Source organism: Urocitellus parryii, chromosome 3 (genome assembly GCF_045843805.1).
Source record: "Urocitellus parryii isolate mUroPar1 chromosome 3, mUroPar1.hap1, whole genome shotgun sequence".
Lineage (NCBI taxonomy): Eukaryota > Metazoa > Chordata > Mammalia > Rodentia > Sciuridae > Urocitellus > Urocitellus parryii.
Genome location: NC_135533.1, coordinates 190,994,388 through 191,008,338, shown reverse-complemented (window position 1 = coordinate 191,008,338; position 13,951 = coordinate 190,994,388).

The window sequence follows — 13,951 nt, the reverse complement described above, 5'->3', positions numbered from 1 at the left end:
TCCAGCAGGTGATGGCCAAGCTGAGTTTTCCTGAGCACTCCATGAATGCAAGGGTTAACTCATCTGGACTATTAAACAGGTCACACTGCACTGCCCTTTCCAGGAGTCCAAGGACCAGGTACTCTTTGGTGATATGGGTTTTAGCTAAGGAACCACACAAGGTGTCTTCTGTCCCACTTCCCTTTCCTTTATGAGTTTGTCTTTCTTGATGCCTGTCAGTTCCTCATATCCCATGTTGATCCATTTGCAGGCAATCCTGCCCAGCCAGCCAGAGAAAGCAAGATCCACGGCTTCCTCAGTCAGCGGAGAGAATAGGCCAGGAGGAACCCTTCTGTTTTCCTCCTTAAAAGTCCAAAAGTTCCCCATGTACCATCAATTCCCTCAATGACTCTTCAAAATGCTGGGACCCAACTTGAAATCGTTTTTAAAGTTTGTATTCTTATTGTAAAAAAAAAAAATGACAGAGCAAAAATCTATAAGAAGAATGCTTCTTTGTGTCTCTATTACCTCCCTGGGATCTTGCCCTGCCTCCCTGTCTCTTTCCATCCCTTTTATTTCCAGATGTGTACTGGATAGCCAGAACAGCTTCAAATTCCACAGAGCCATGTATTTTTTAAATGTCAGTCTTTAAAGGGCACCGCTGCCAACGCTTCCGTCGCATTGCAGGGATTTAATTACCTAAATGAAGTATACTCAAAGAAATGCGTGTTGGGCTTTTTTTTTTTCTTTCCACAACTCCACTCCAATTTGTATTTTTCCCCCTTCTAATTGAAATTAATTTCCCTTGCTGTTTTGTGTTACAAAACACCTGGATGGGGTTATTATTCTGGAAAGGTAATTATAAAATTAGAAGGCTAACCACGATGCGGATTTCCTAAATCACAGGTGGCAACAGTGCCGAGTGCCGGTGAAAGGGAAGTGTTCACAAATGCAGGCTAAATTCTCTTGCACAGAAACATGCACAGGCCTAAGAATGCTCCAAATCAAGTGAGGCCTGCACACTTCCATTGCCAAGGAAGGTAAGGTGATGCTGTAATACACTGTCCAGATCACACCTTTGGACTAAAGAATTACTCCCCCAGCTGCCTGGAGCTCTGGAGGCAGAGGCCCCTTAGCTGTCAGCCCCCTGTACAAACCACGTTGCCCAAGGTCTCACCTACTTCACTTGATTCATCTAAGGCCTTCTCACTCCACCTCCATCCTAATGTCAGAAGTCTCTAAGGATTTCACTGACACTGTGCCTAGCTTTACCCTCTGCCCAGTCCTGCCTCTTTCTCTTCCCTTCCACAGATGTGGATCCCAAGAGCACTTCCTAAAAAAGCCTCCTTCACACTGAGTCAGGTTCAGAGTCAGCTTCCCAGAGAACCCAACCTGCAACACCAAGGAGAGTGAATTAGAGAAAAACTTGACCTCGCATTCATTGAATCTTCCAATCAAGTGAATATTCACCCTCTTCTTGCATTGCTAAAGACATTTTCAGACCCCTTGGTACCAGCCCAATGGTTTCAAGTTCATGAAAAAGAAGATGATAGTCATGGGAGGTAATCAACAACAGGAAAGTTCATGGTAGCATGTAACAACCTCAAGGTATGCATATTTTTGACCCAATAAATTACAACTGATTCCCAAAATCATATGCCTTACTGGAGGTGCCTTATAAAATTATTTATGATTCAGCAAATCGAGCCACATAAATAAGCAATCTGTGGCAAAATAAAGACCTTGTGAAGCCAGAACTAAGGCAAGTCCAAATGAGTGGCCATAAGTTCAGGCCAAATTGAGGCCTTCAGAGACCCCAATGCCCATGTAGCCAATTGAGACAAAAGCAACATTAGACCAAACACAAAACATACATCTGCAACTGAAATTAAAACAGATTTGTTCCAGATTTCCTGATAGTAAAATTCTCTATGGATATACTGAAAATGAAAAACTAAAGCAATAAATGTTTTGGGCAATGTTTTGGGTTTCCAAAACCATGTGTTTGAACTGCCTGTTGGGTAATGCAAACTGCTGAGGTTTATACCATTGCTGAAGATGAACTGGTAATTTGGCTTTGGGAAGAATATTGGTTAATTAAACACTGCATATACTCAATAAAAACAAGAGGCTAGCTAGGAAGAAGTAAAGCCACTCCTGGGACTATGTCTGGGAAGAAACCTCATGAAGAGCCTTGTATGAGATAATGTTGGAGAGAGAAAGAGAGAGAGAGAGAAGGTGCCTGAAAATGTGTGACTTTCCTGCCATTCTCTGAAGGACCTCCCCCAGGAGGCTGAGAGCAACATTCTGAAGGCAACAACAAAATTTAATTCTAAAGGGCTTAGAACAACAGAACAGTTGCTCTAAGCTCTGGTGCTTAGATAGGTCCAAAGATAAAATAGATAAGTCCTCAAGGAGTAGAAGGACTGCATATCTATCTCTTCAGTTGGGACTGTTGCAGCTAAGTACTACACAGACTGGAGAACAGAAGCAGCAGGCATTATTTCTCGCAGTTCTGGAGGCTGTAAGTTCAAGATCAAGGTGCTAGCAGATGCAGTTCTTGGTGAGGGCCTACTTCCTGACTTGCAGAGAGCTGCTTTTCAGATGTAATCTCCCATGCCAGAGAGAGAAGAGGGCTGTGGTGTCTCTCTCCCTCTTTATAAGGGATAATCCTATCATGACCTCATCTAAATCTGATTACCTCCTGTGTTAGTCAGCTTTTTGCCAAAATACTTGACAAGAACAATTTAGAGGAGGAAAAATTTATATTGGATCAGGGTTTGAGGGGTTTAGCCCATGTTGGGCCAACTCCATTGCTCTGGGCCCAAGGTGAGGGAGAACATCAAGGTAGACGTGTGTGGTGAATGGGAGCTGTTTCACTTATCACCACCAGGAAGCAGAGAGATGGGGTAGGGAATGCAGGGAAGATGTACTCTTCCAGGGCATACCTAGGGACCCACCTCCTCTAGTCCTGCCCCACCTGCCTACAGTTACCACTCAGCCCGTACAAACAAGGACAGACTGATTAGGTTACAGCTCTCATAATCATTTTATCTATGAACATTCCTGCATTCACAGGTAGAAGCTTTGGGGAGACACCTCATATCCAAACGATAACATATCCCAAAGGCCTAGGCTCCAAAACACACCACCACTTTGGGGGTTAGGCTTCAATGTGTGAATTTTGGAGGACACAAACATTCAGTCCATAAAAGTATCCTTGAAGCAATATCCTGTGAAGGTTATTTTCCATGCCAGACCTTTGACAAGAGTTGAGCAGCAAAATTTCTGGTTATGTTCCCTATCAAATATCTGGAAACCAAATGTCTACATAAGCAAATCCATGTGCATTTACAATCAACAGATACAGAGCTGTGAGAAGGAGGGTTTACAGATTTCAAGAAGAGTTGCCTGGCCAAGGAAAGGCCCCACCTACACTTTGTACTAGGTCATGCAGACACCATTGCAGCCAAGGACAAGGTTCTCAGAAGGAATTTTGCCAATACAGTAAATGGCAATCAAGGTCTTAATACCTTTGGCCATGGAGTTCTATGCCATAGTGACTTTTAGTATAGCCTTTTTTCTTAAAGTAGACAGTACAAATTGTTAAACATAGACATTTGAAATTGTTTAAACCATTGGTAAAGCACCCATGACCCATGTACCATCTCATTTTTACCTCCAGAAATATTTTCTTTTTAAAACAGCCTAAAAAATTAGACTAAGTGTCCAAAAATGATATGCAGAAAGATATTCACTATAGGTTCTTTATGATAATAATAACCTGGAAAAAAATAACTGTCTTAGTCCATCCCAACTGCTACAACAAAATGTCATAAAACAGGTAGCTTATAAAAACAGAAATTTATTTCTCACAGTTCTAGGGGACTGAGAAATCCAAGATCAGTCCACCAGCAAATTCAGTGTTTGGTGAGGGCATGCTTCCCCCACCCCCACCCTCCATCCCAGTGAAGGATCAAACCCAGGGCCTTGTACATGCTAGGTGAGTGCTATACCACTGAGCTGCACCCCCCAATCTGAGGGCATGCTTGCTGGTTCTTGGATGGCACCTTCTACCTCTGTGCTCAGATGGTAGACAAGGCAAGGCAGCTCCCTGGGGCATCTTTTATATGGGCACTAATCCCATTCATGAAGTCTTTGCCTTCATGACCTAATCACCTCCCTAGTCACCCCTTTTCCTAATATCATTACCTTGGGTGGTAGAAGTCCACATGAATTTGGGGTAAACACAAACATTCAGAACACAGTAATAAAGGAACAGCTTAGCAAGCAAAGTACCTCCATATAATGACAAGTAATCAAGAATAGTCAGAAGTTACAGCCAATCTTGCTGATTAATCCTCACAAGCAGGACCTTGGGTCCACTAGTACTGTCGGTAATTGTAAGCCATTACCTGGGAAGAGGAGAAAATTCCTTCCCACAAATCTGCATGGGCCTTTGCATATGGCACTTAAAGGAGTCCATGAGCCAATGGGATATGCAAGAACAATTAAACATTTCAGGACTGGTTTCCTCTGTTCGTATCCAATTTTGTTGCTTAGGAACAGGGACTCAAGTTGATGTTCAAGGGCAAAAAGCCCCACTTCTTTAAAGGAAGGGAGCAGGCCTGACCCGAATGCCCTACAAGGCAGGCCTGACCCTAATGCTTTTTTTTTTACTTTTGTTCTCCCTTTTTTTCTGTGAGCTTTGTGCTGGATTTGTTTACAAAAGATATATTATGTTTAACCAAATATTTAAAATGGTAAACTCTATATACCCAAAAAAGAACAGAATAGTCAATAACAAAAATTAACTACTATTTACGATGTTTAGTAAAAAAAAAAAAAGGTTAAGAATTGCATTTACTGATTTTAAAAGTAGCAAAAACCATGAACATAAAAATGACTAGTATATATAAAGCTAATGATAATATTTGGCAATAATAATTTTATTAGTGATGCTTTTATTTCTTTTCTATTAAAAAACTATGTTTTCTAAAATTTTATAATATTTCTAAAATAAGTTCAAAAGAAAAAAATAATAGGGTATGGAGAATAATCAAGAGCCTGACAGATTCACAGAACTTCCAAAATGGCATCCAAAATAAAGCACAGAATAGAGTACAGAACAAGATCTACTGGTTGATTAAGGCCAGCCCTGATGCCACCTGCCTCAATGAATCAACCCACACTCAAGTGAGAGCTGATGGGCTCACTGACCAAGTAAGGAATTACAGTGGTTAAGTTTTAGATTGGCTTGATGGGGTTAAGGGGTCCTGAGATGTCTTGGTATGTCTGTGAAGGTGTGTCCATAGGAGATAGGGATTTGAATCAGTGCAGTAAGGAAGATCCACACTCACTCAATGTGGGCAAGCACCATGTTATGGATTAGATATTAGGTGTCTCTCAAAAGCTCATGTATAAAACAATGCAAGAAAGTTTGGAGGTGAAATTATTGGGTTATAAGAATCTTAACCTAATAGTGCATTAATCCTTTGATAAGGATTGGAGGAGGTGTGTTCCTGGGGGCATGCCTTTGGTGTATATATTCTGTCCTGGTTGAGCAGAGAGCTCTCTCTAGCTCTCTTCCTCTCTCTCTCTTTCTCTCCCTCCTTCTTGGTGCAATGTTCTGACCCACTTTCTTTTACCACAGTTTTCCACCATAATGTTCTGCCTCACCTGGAGCCTCAAGCCATCTGTGGACTGAGACCTCTGAAACTGTGAGCCTCAAAATATACTTTTCCTATTTAAAATTGTTCTAGCTGGGTCTCTTGGTCACAGCAATGAAAAGGCTGAGTAAAGCACACTATTGAAGCAGCCGAAGTAGAACAAAAAGGCAGGGGAAAGGCAATATCTTCTTTTCTCCACTCATTTCTTTCTCTCTCCATCTTCTTCTGGGGCAGGAATGTCAATCTTCTGCTGTCCTGAACATCAGAAATGCAGGTTCTATAGCCTCAGCTTTGCACCAGTGGCCCTTCAGGTTCTCAGGCCTTTCGTCTCAGACAGAGAATTACACCATCAGATTCCCTGGTTCTGAAGTCGTTGGACTTGGACTGAGCCACACTATTTGATTTCTCTGGTTCTCCAGTTTGCAAAAGGCATATCATAGGACTTAGCCTTCATAACTGTATATACCAATCCCCATAATAAAACCCCTCTCGTAGACATAGATATTGATACAGATATAGATAAGACATAGACACAGACACAGATACAGATATAGATATATTGGTTCTCTTTCTCTGGAGAACCTCAACTAACACAGGGACATTCTTTCCCCCAGGGCTTGATTCAAACTTGGCTAGTACTTGAGTCTCATTTCATTTCCTAAGCTGACGCCTGAATTGAACCCACTGTTACATTTCAGTCTCACCAAAACCCCGGACTTCAGGAAAAAAAAAAAAAATGAAGCAACTGTAGAAGTAAAAAATAATAACTGAAAATGGCAAGTCTCACTTTCCCTGTGTGAAATCCCACAGCAATTTGACAGAATTGTCTCTAATTTCCCCTGGAGAGACTGAAACAGGGAAGTCCTTGTCCCTACCAAAAAAAGTAACTGCCTCCCAGCCATGGAGATATATTTTCAAACCAAAATTTGGAACCCATGGGTTTGAATATTGGGACAGAACATTTGAAGTTGGAGCTTTTCTGAACATCCTGGACTTGTGATTCACAGCAGCTAGCCCTTCCTCATCTGGTGACCAGAATGTTGGCTTGCAGCACTGTATATTGAGAAACCCAGTTGCAAACAACATAAATGGACAAAATAGTTTTAATTACTTCTAGGTTTGAGAATTTTGAGTGAAGTAAGAGTTCAGATGCCACATGGTAGAACTCCTAAAATATTTTCATGGTTTGGGTAGGTGGTGAAATGGAATCTTTGGAACCAGAGCCAAGTAAGGAAACCCGATCTAAAGAGTTGTGAGTCCCAGCCATAGCTGCAGTGCCATATGCTGTGGAAGGAGCAGGGGGACCTCGGGAGATTCCTAAAATGTCTTTCTAGGCTGAATGTCTGAGGCAATATGTGTGTGGTGAACAAGTTTGTCCCACAGGCCTCCACATCCTACACACAGTCTTCTGGCAAATAAACTCTGTAGAAGCCATCTCTTCCCTCCACCATGTGGTCAGGCCTAGATTTTTTCCACCCACTCCTCATAATAAAGCAGAGAAAGGATGGCTGGGCCAGCACTAGTCACCCATTTCTGCCATGACTCGATGCTGTTCCCTTTAGCATCTATCCCTGGGACAAAGTGAATAGAGGACCACTAAGAAAAGCTTCCACAGTGACTCTGGTGTGAAGGTGATGAGGACCCTATCCAAAGGACAGAGATGGGCAGGACTAGTGGGTAAGGACCACAGCCCACATTCCCTCAGTCAAGTATGAGGACACACATAAGCTACACCATAAGCCCCAGGAGCACAGGCCTCGCACCTACACATCACCACCGTATCCCGAGCACAGGACTTGGTACAAAGCAGAAGCCCTCCCACTGCTGGATGAATGAATCCCTTGGTCTCCAGGGTGGATTATGGCTTCTCTGTGGCCTCTTCACACCCTCTAGGAGCTGCTGGTGCTGGGGAAAATCAATGATCTCTGCAGAATACCAGTCTATTTCTTTCCCCCCAAAAGAGATCTTTGGGGGAATCACAGGTACTCAGCCACTGCAATGCAGAGTTTCAGAGTCGCACTGACGGCACAGGTCTCCCAGCCTGGTCTGCAGAGCCCGCCTCTTTGCGCTACTGTCCCACAGGATGGGTCTCAACCTGCAGAAGCCAGAGGAGGCCCCGCCACAGACCACTTTTCAAGGTGCCCCAGAAATGCCCCCAAGGTTCTGTTCCCCTGTGCTCTCTCTAGACTCCACCTTGCAGCTGTCAACTAGTGTCTACCTACACTCTGCAAAGTTTACTTTTCTGTGTTTTCTCGCTTTTCTATAATAAGCCTGCACTCGTTTTATAATGGGAAAATCCCACTCTATTTTAAATTGTTCAAAATAAATTGAAGTTTTCTAAGGTGAAAAAGAAACTTTGCTCCAGCCTTACTGCTCATGGCTGCGAATCCGGGGAGTTTATTTTGGCACCATAAACACCCACTCCAGAGTCCCATATGGCCTGTGCATCAGCAAATGCAGTCTACTTTTTAAAGGGACCCTGCACAGTTTCACTCTGTACTTCAATACTTTAAATAGGAATATAAATTTGTCAAATTTTTTGAGAAAGTGGGGGTTGGGGGGATCTCTCCAAGATCTATGGAACTAACCCTTCCTTTCCTTCATGTCTCATTCCTGAGTTGTGAAAAATCTTTTTCTTTCTGTCTTTTTTCTTTTCTTTTTTTTTTTTTTTTTTTTTTGGTTAGGAATTGGCTATAGATTGTCTGAACTACCTTGGTCTCCCCTCACAGAGCCTCCTCGGTGCTCTCGGTGCTCTCTCGTACCTACCCCCTTTTTTTCACACTCATTCAACAAATGACCATACACAAAGTGTTTGCAGGCACTGGGCTAAATTACAGGAATACAGTAAGAAACAAACCAGAAATTTCCACACCCTGATGCAAACTGCATCAGAAACAAAGGGAAACCCTCAGGGATATTCAAATAGGACAACAGGCAGCTGGGCAAGACCCAAGTCTGGTCAAGGGGTATGATGACAGACCTCACCCAAAACACTGAATCTATAGGGAAGGAATTTCAGGACCAGTGGCTTCCACCGGGGCTCATGTTGGAGACAGTAAGCCTTGAACACAAAGCTGGGATGCCCTCCCAGCCAGCCAAGCCCAGGCTTAGGGTTTTCCCTAAATCTCCTGAGAAAAATCAGAACCTTCCTCCACTTTGTAATATTAACTTTATAATTTAGTCTGTTTTCTTTTTAATAAATGACATAGGAGCCAGGGGAGAACCACAAATGTTTTAGCTCTTAGGGCCTCCAAAACTGCTCCTGATGTGACCTTGGCTTCCCAATACCCTAGGCGGGTGTTTCCCACTGCTCTTGAATATGCACTGAGTAGACAGTCACTGACACTAAAAGCATAACCCTTCCCTGTCCAGCAGTCCAGGTCTCCTCCCAGCTTAAGCTTTGCCCTCAGCCTAGCATAGGAGGCTGTTCTCCCAGCCTGAAATGAGGCCTGTTAATCCTTCCTCTCAAAGTCCCTCCTCTAAGAAACTTGGATCCCAGTTATTTTCATCTGCATGAAATTTTTAAATAAATAGGTTGCCTAGAAGAAATTTGGCCTTCAAAATATAGACAGGCTCACACATTTTCTTTCAGTCTCTCAGTCTCTTGGCCTTACTCCCTTACTTCCTCTTCCAAACATCTTTCCTTCCTGTCCTTCACACATGTATGTGTCCCCCCTGGGTACCACACCCCCATACCTGAGTCATCCCACTGGGAAACAATCTTGCTACCCTCCCTTTGTCCATCCACAGCCCTCCCTTTGTCCATCCACAGCTTTCTCTCCCCTAGATTCCCCCGGTTGAACTTTTACAGCCAATGTGCTCTCTTCTCACTGACTCCTTATCTCCTGACAGGGGCCACCCCAAAGCCTTGTTCTCTACCATGACCATTAGAACAAGGTGGCCACTGTGTCTATAAGATCACCAATAGCTGGGCTGGGGTTGTGGCTCAGTGGTAGAGCGTTTGCCTTGCATGCATGAGGCACTGGGTTTGATCCTCAGCACCACATAAAAATAAATAAATAAAATAAAGATATTGTGTCCATCTACAACTTAAAAAAAATTAAAAAACACCAATAGCATCCTGATACTGAACCAAAGCACCTAATCACCCTTCAATAATCCTGATAGTGTCTCTAATAATGATAGGAGTTATCATTTATTGAGCACTGAATATGTCCCATGTGCTAGGCTAAGCCTTTTGTGTTCCTTTTATTGTTTAATCTCCTATGACCCTTTAAAATGGCATTTAAAGGGGTCACCAAAGAAGGACACTTCACTGAGAGGTCAGGTCTATTTTCTCCCTTTGAATCTAGAACGGCTTCGCCAATAGAATATAATGGAAATACAGCTGTGCTGGCTTCCAAGTCAGTCTTAAAAGACTGATAGCCCCAACTTTCTGTCTCCTGGCACACTCATGCTGGAACACTGAGCTGTCCCTGTGGGAAAAAAAAAACCTGTGGAGTCCTCACACCCAGCGACCCCAAGACATCATGCAGAGGGAGATGCCCAACCAGCCTCCAACCCTTCCAGTCCTCCCAACAGAGGCCCCAGATCTCCTGGAGAAGAGACAAGTTGACCCCACCTGGCCTTGCACAGATGGCAAATTCCCAAAGACAACAAATGAGTAATGGCCATTTCCGACATTAAGTTGAGGGTAGTTTGTAAGGTAGCAGTAAGTAACAGGACATAGGAAATGGGATGATAATTATCATCCTTATTTCACAATAGCACCAATCTTCCCATTTCCCATGAATAAAAATAAATCCTTCAAGCTCTTCCACGTTGTTCGCTCCTCACCTGTAACTACAAGGTCCCTTTTGTGTCTTTCTTGGTAAGTTCTGTTCCTCTCTCTCTCTCTCTCTCTCTCTCCATCTCATGGATACCTCACTGCTCAGGTCACCTTCACCCTACCCAGATTGTGCCTGGATCCCCCGACTCCTCCCTCTCCCAGTCCAAATCCGGGTCCTGTGCATTGTCACATAATAAGTCTTAATAAAACATAAGGTTCAAACTTCATAGCTATTCTCAAAAATTCCTAGGCCGTATCCATTAACTATATGGTCAAGTTCAAAATCCCAGCTTAGCCCCGATGTAACTCGATCTTGGGTTCCCCTTACTTTTCCTACCCACCCTCGCCCCCACTACTCTTCATGCAGTCCCTCCAGACCACCCATCATCACCAATCCAAGGACTATGGTAAGAAAAGGGTAAGAGCAGGGTGGAACCTGCCATCCAAGAAAACTGGACCTCCCTGATCGATCGATCTGCTCTATGAACTCAGGGAGTGTCTAATGCTTAAAATCAATCATCTTGCCATTTGGTTTACACTGTCTCACTTTGTTAATGACCTAGGCCACGTGCACATGTCCTGCCTCTCCAGACAGACTTCAGCTCATTGCATTGTCAACAGACCATCATCATCAAAAGAACTAAGCAGAAGCAAGTGGTCAATGTCAAGGGAAATGAAAATGAAATATCCCATTCCTAGTTTTGCCCTCACCCAATTCTTTCTTATTTAGGAATGTGAAATAAGTAAAATATATGCATACACAGCTGATCCAGACACAGATAACAATGTATCTGAAAATGTTATCTGGTGTTTTGTTGGAAGTGTTAGGTTGATAATAAAGAGTACTTTGGAAAGAAGCATGGTGTGGGTTGTTTTTTAAAAAACCATTTTATCATCTCTAAGGTAAAGTGGTTATCATTGTGGGCCAAAATGCATCAAGAGGCACAGATAACAGTAATTGAGAGAACATCAGTGAGATGTGTTGTAGGCAAGAATTCTCAAAGGTAGTTTTGACCAAATCTCTCACTTGCAAAAAATTTACTGGTCTTCCAAGAGCTGGCTGAAAGCAAGCAGGTAAAATTAATCACGGCATATTCAACAGCAGGAAATAATAATTTTTCATCTGGTCAGTCCTCCCCATAAAAGGGACAAGTGACATTTCAGCAAAGGTCAGGAAGTCAGAGAAAGCAGAAAGTAACTACAAACTAAGTCACCAGCATCACAGCACATCATAGGTGTTCACATCAGAGCAGACTGATTCCCTCATTTCCTCAACTGATTTTGGTCAAGAACAAAATTTATTCGTGGGTAAAAGATCCTCAAACAAAGATTTTTCTTTTAGAGGAAAAGTAAAGTGACTCCTCCATGCCAGATAGTTATGCAGAATCATTCTGTTCCCAGGATAGAAACAACGTTTTTGTATTTGTAGGAAAACTTCTTGCCCAAAAGGGAGAGAATCTGTTCTTCAAAGTGGAGTCACCTGGGCTTGCCGAAAAGACTTTATCTTTCAAACCACAATTCTTAAATTTGGCTAATTTATAGTTTCTTTGCAGTTAGTGTGTTATTTCTGAAATACCATCTCTTACTGGACAGAAAAGGTGCAGCAAGGGATTCGCTTCGCACCAATAGGCATAGTCTCTCCAAGAAGAGACCTTGCAAAATAAGAGTAAAAAGAACATGCTCTCTGGAAACAATAAATCCAATATTTGGTGACACCAAATAGGATGCTCCCATGTTTTTCACAGTGTGGTTGCCAGAATAGTGGCAGCAGCAACATCCCTTCCCTATGGGGTGGCCCCAGCCATCTGTTTCAGCAAGCCCTTGAGGTGCTTCTGAAGCATTACAAAATTTGAGAACCACTGGTAGGGTGAAGTCATGACAAGCCTATCAGAAACCTACCTGTTCTTTCTAGTTTGAGGTGATTCAGAGCAAACCCATCCCCCAAGGTCTCAGAACTCCATGGAGAAAAACTCCACTTAACCTTCTTATCCAGTATTCTAGTCAGCTTTTTCACTGTTTTGACTAAAAGATATGACCAGAACAACTGTAGAGGAAAAAAGGTTTATTTGAGGACTCTCAGTTTCAGAGGTCTCAATCCATAGACGGCACACCCCATTCCTTGGGCTGAACATCATGGAGGAAGAGTGTGGGAAGCTGCTCACATGATGATTAGGAAGCAGAGAAAGAAACCACTCATCAGGTACAAATAGATACCCCAAAACTAAGCCCCCAATTCCCACCTCCTCCAGCCACAGCCCACCTGCTTTCAGTTAACACTCAATTAATCCCATTAAATGATTAATTCACCAATTGGGTTATGGCTCTCATAACCCAATCATATCCTCTCTGAACCTTCCTGCATTTTCTTACACGTGAGCACCGAGTCCAAACCATAACATCAAATGACCCTTTTTCTTATGACCTGTGCTACAAACATAGTCCTGTAGAACAAGCTGCTCTTCTGTCTACATTTCCTTCCTTTCCACCATCACCCCTCCTGTACCTTTGCCTAGCTCACTCCTACCTAAACATTACACCTTGTCTCAGGTGGTGGGCATTAGTCATCATGTATGTTCAGCATCTAGCATACAAGGGTATACCGGAGTCATCTCACATGAACTTGCACAAGATAATTTCTACATCTCTTTCCAACTCTGTGATCAGTGTCACATTGTTGATAGCTTGAAATGGGAGTATGATGGGAGTATTTACACCACAGAAATGTCAAAGTTCCCAAATCAGGAATTTTTGATCTGAAAAGATGATTCAATTACCAACACAACATTGCCAGCCTGGTATCTGGCATATCATTTCTCCATTGATAATGAGTGAATGCATGAAAAATGAGAAATATTCCTCTAAGGCAAGACTAGCACCTCCAAGTATTTTATTCCCATTGATGTTGTAGTACAGTTATCCAAACATCAAACTTTGAAAAATCTGAGTCCTACATTATACAAGTGCAATATAAGTTAAATATCATCCCAGTGAAAACAGCTTCCTGGCATCTTTGTGGAACAGGCATTTTAGATTGTTTTTAACAGTCCGTGGGGGTACTGAGGATGTATCTTTGAGTGAAATACTTCAGGTAGCAGGTAAATAATACAAATGTCTGCCCTTCTAGGAAACAGCCCAACAGTTCTGTCTTGTTTTATTTTTAATTTGTTCTGTCCTAGTCACAAAAAGTTACTAGAATTCTCAGAGGATTTGTAGAACAACAACAAAATTTAGGAATCATAGTTGTGTGTAGTGTGACCTCCAATGCAGAAACAAAATACACTGGAGTGGAACTAATGATTTCTTTTGGAAGTCACTTAGATATTTCAACCAAGACTATAATGTTCCACCAGGGAACAGTTTTCAAGTTCATATATTTTATGCATGCTTATTAAACATATTTTATTCATGTACATGTATATAAGTAACCATATTCAGTACAACAGTACAAATACACAATCAATATAAAAGCCAAAGCAATAAACATAAAATCAATCTTTTGTGCTAAACCTTAGCC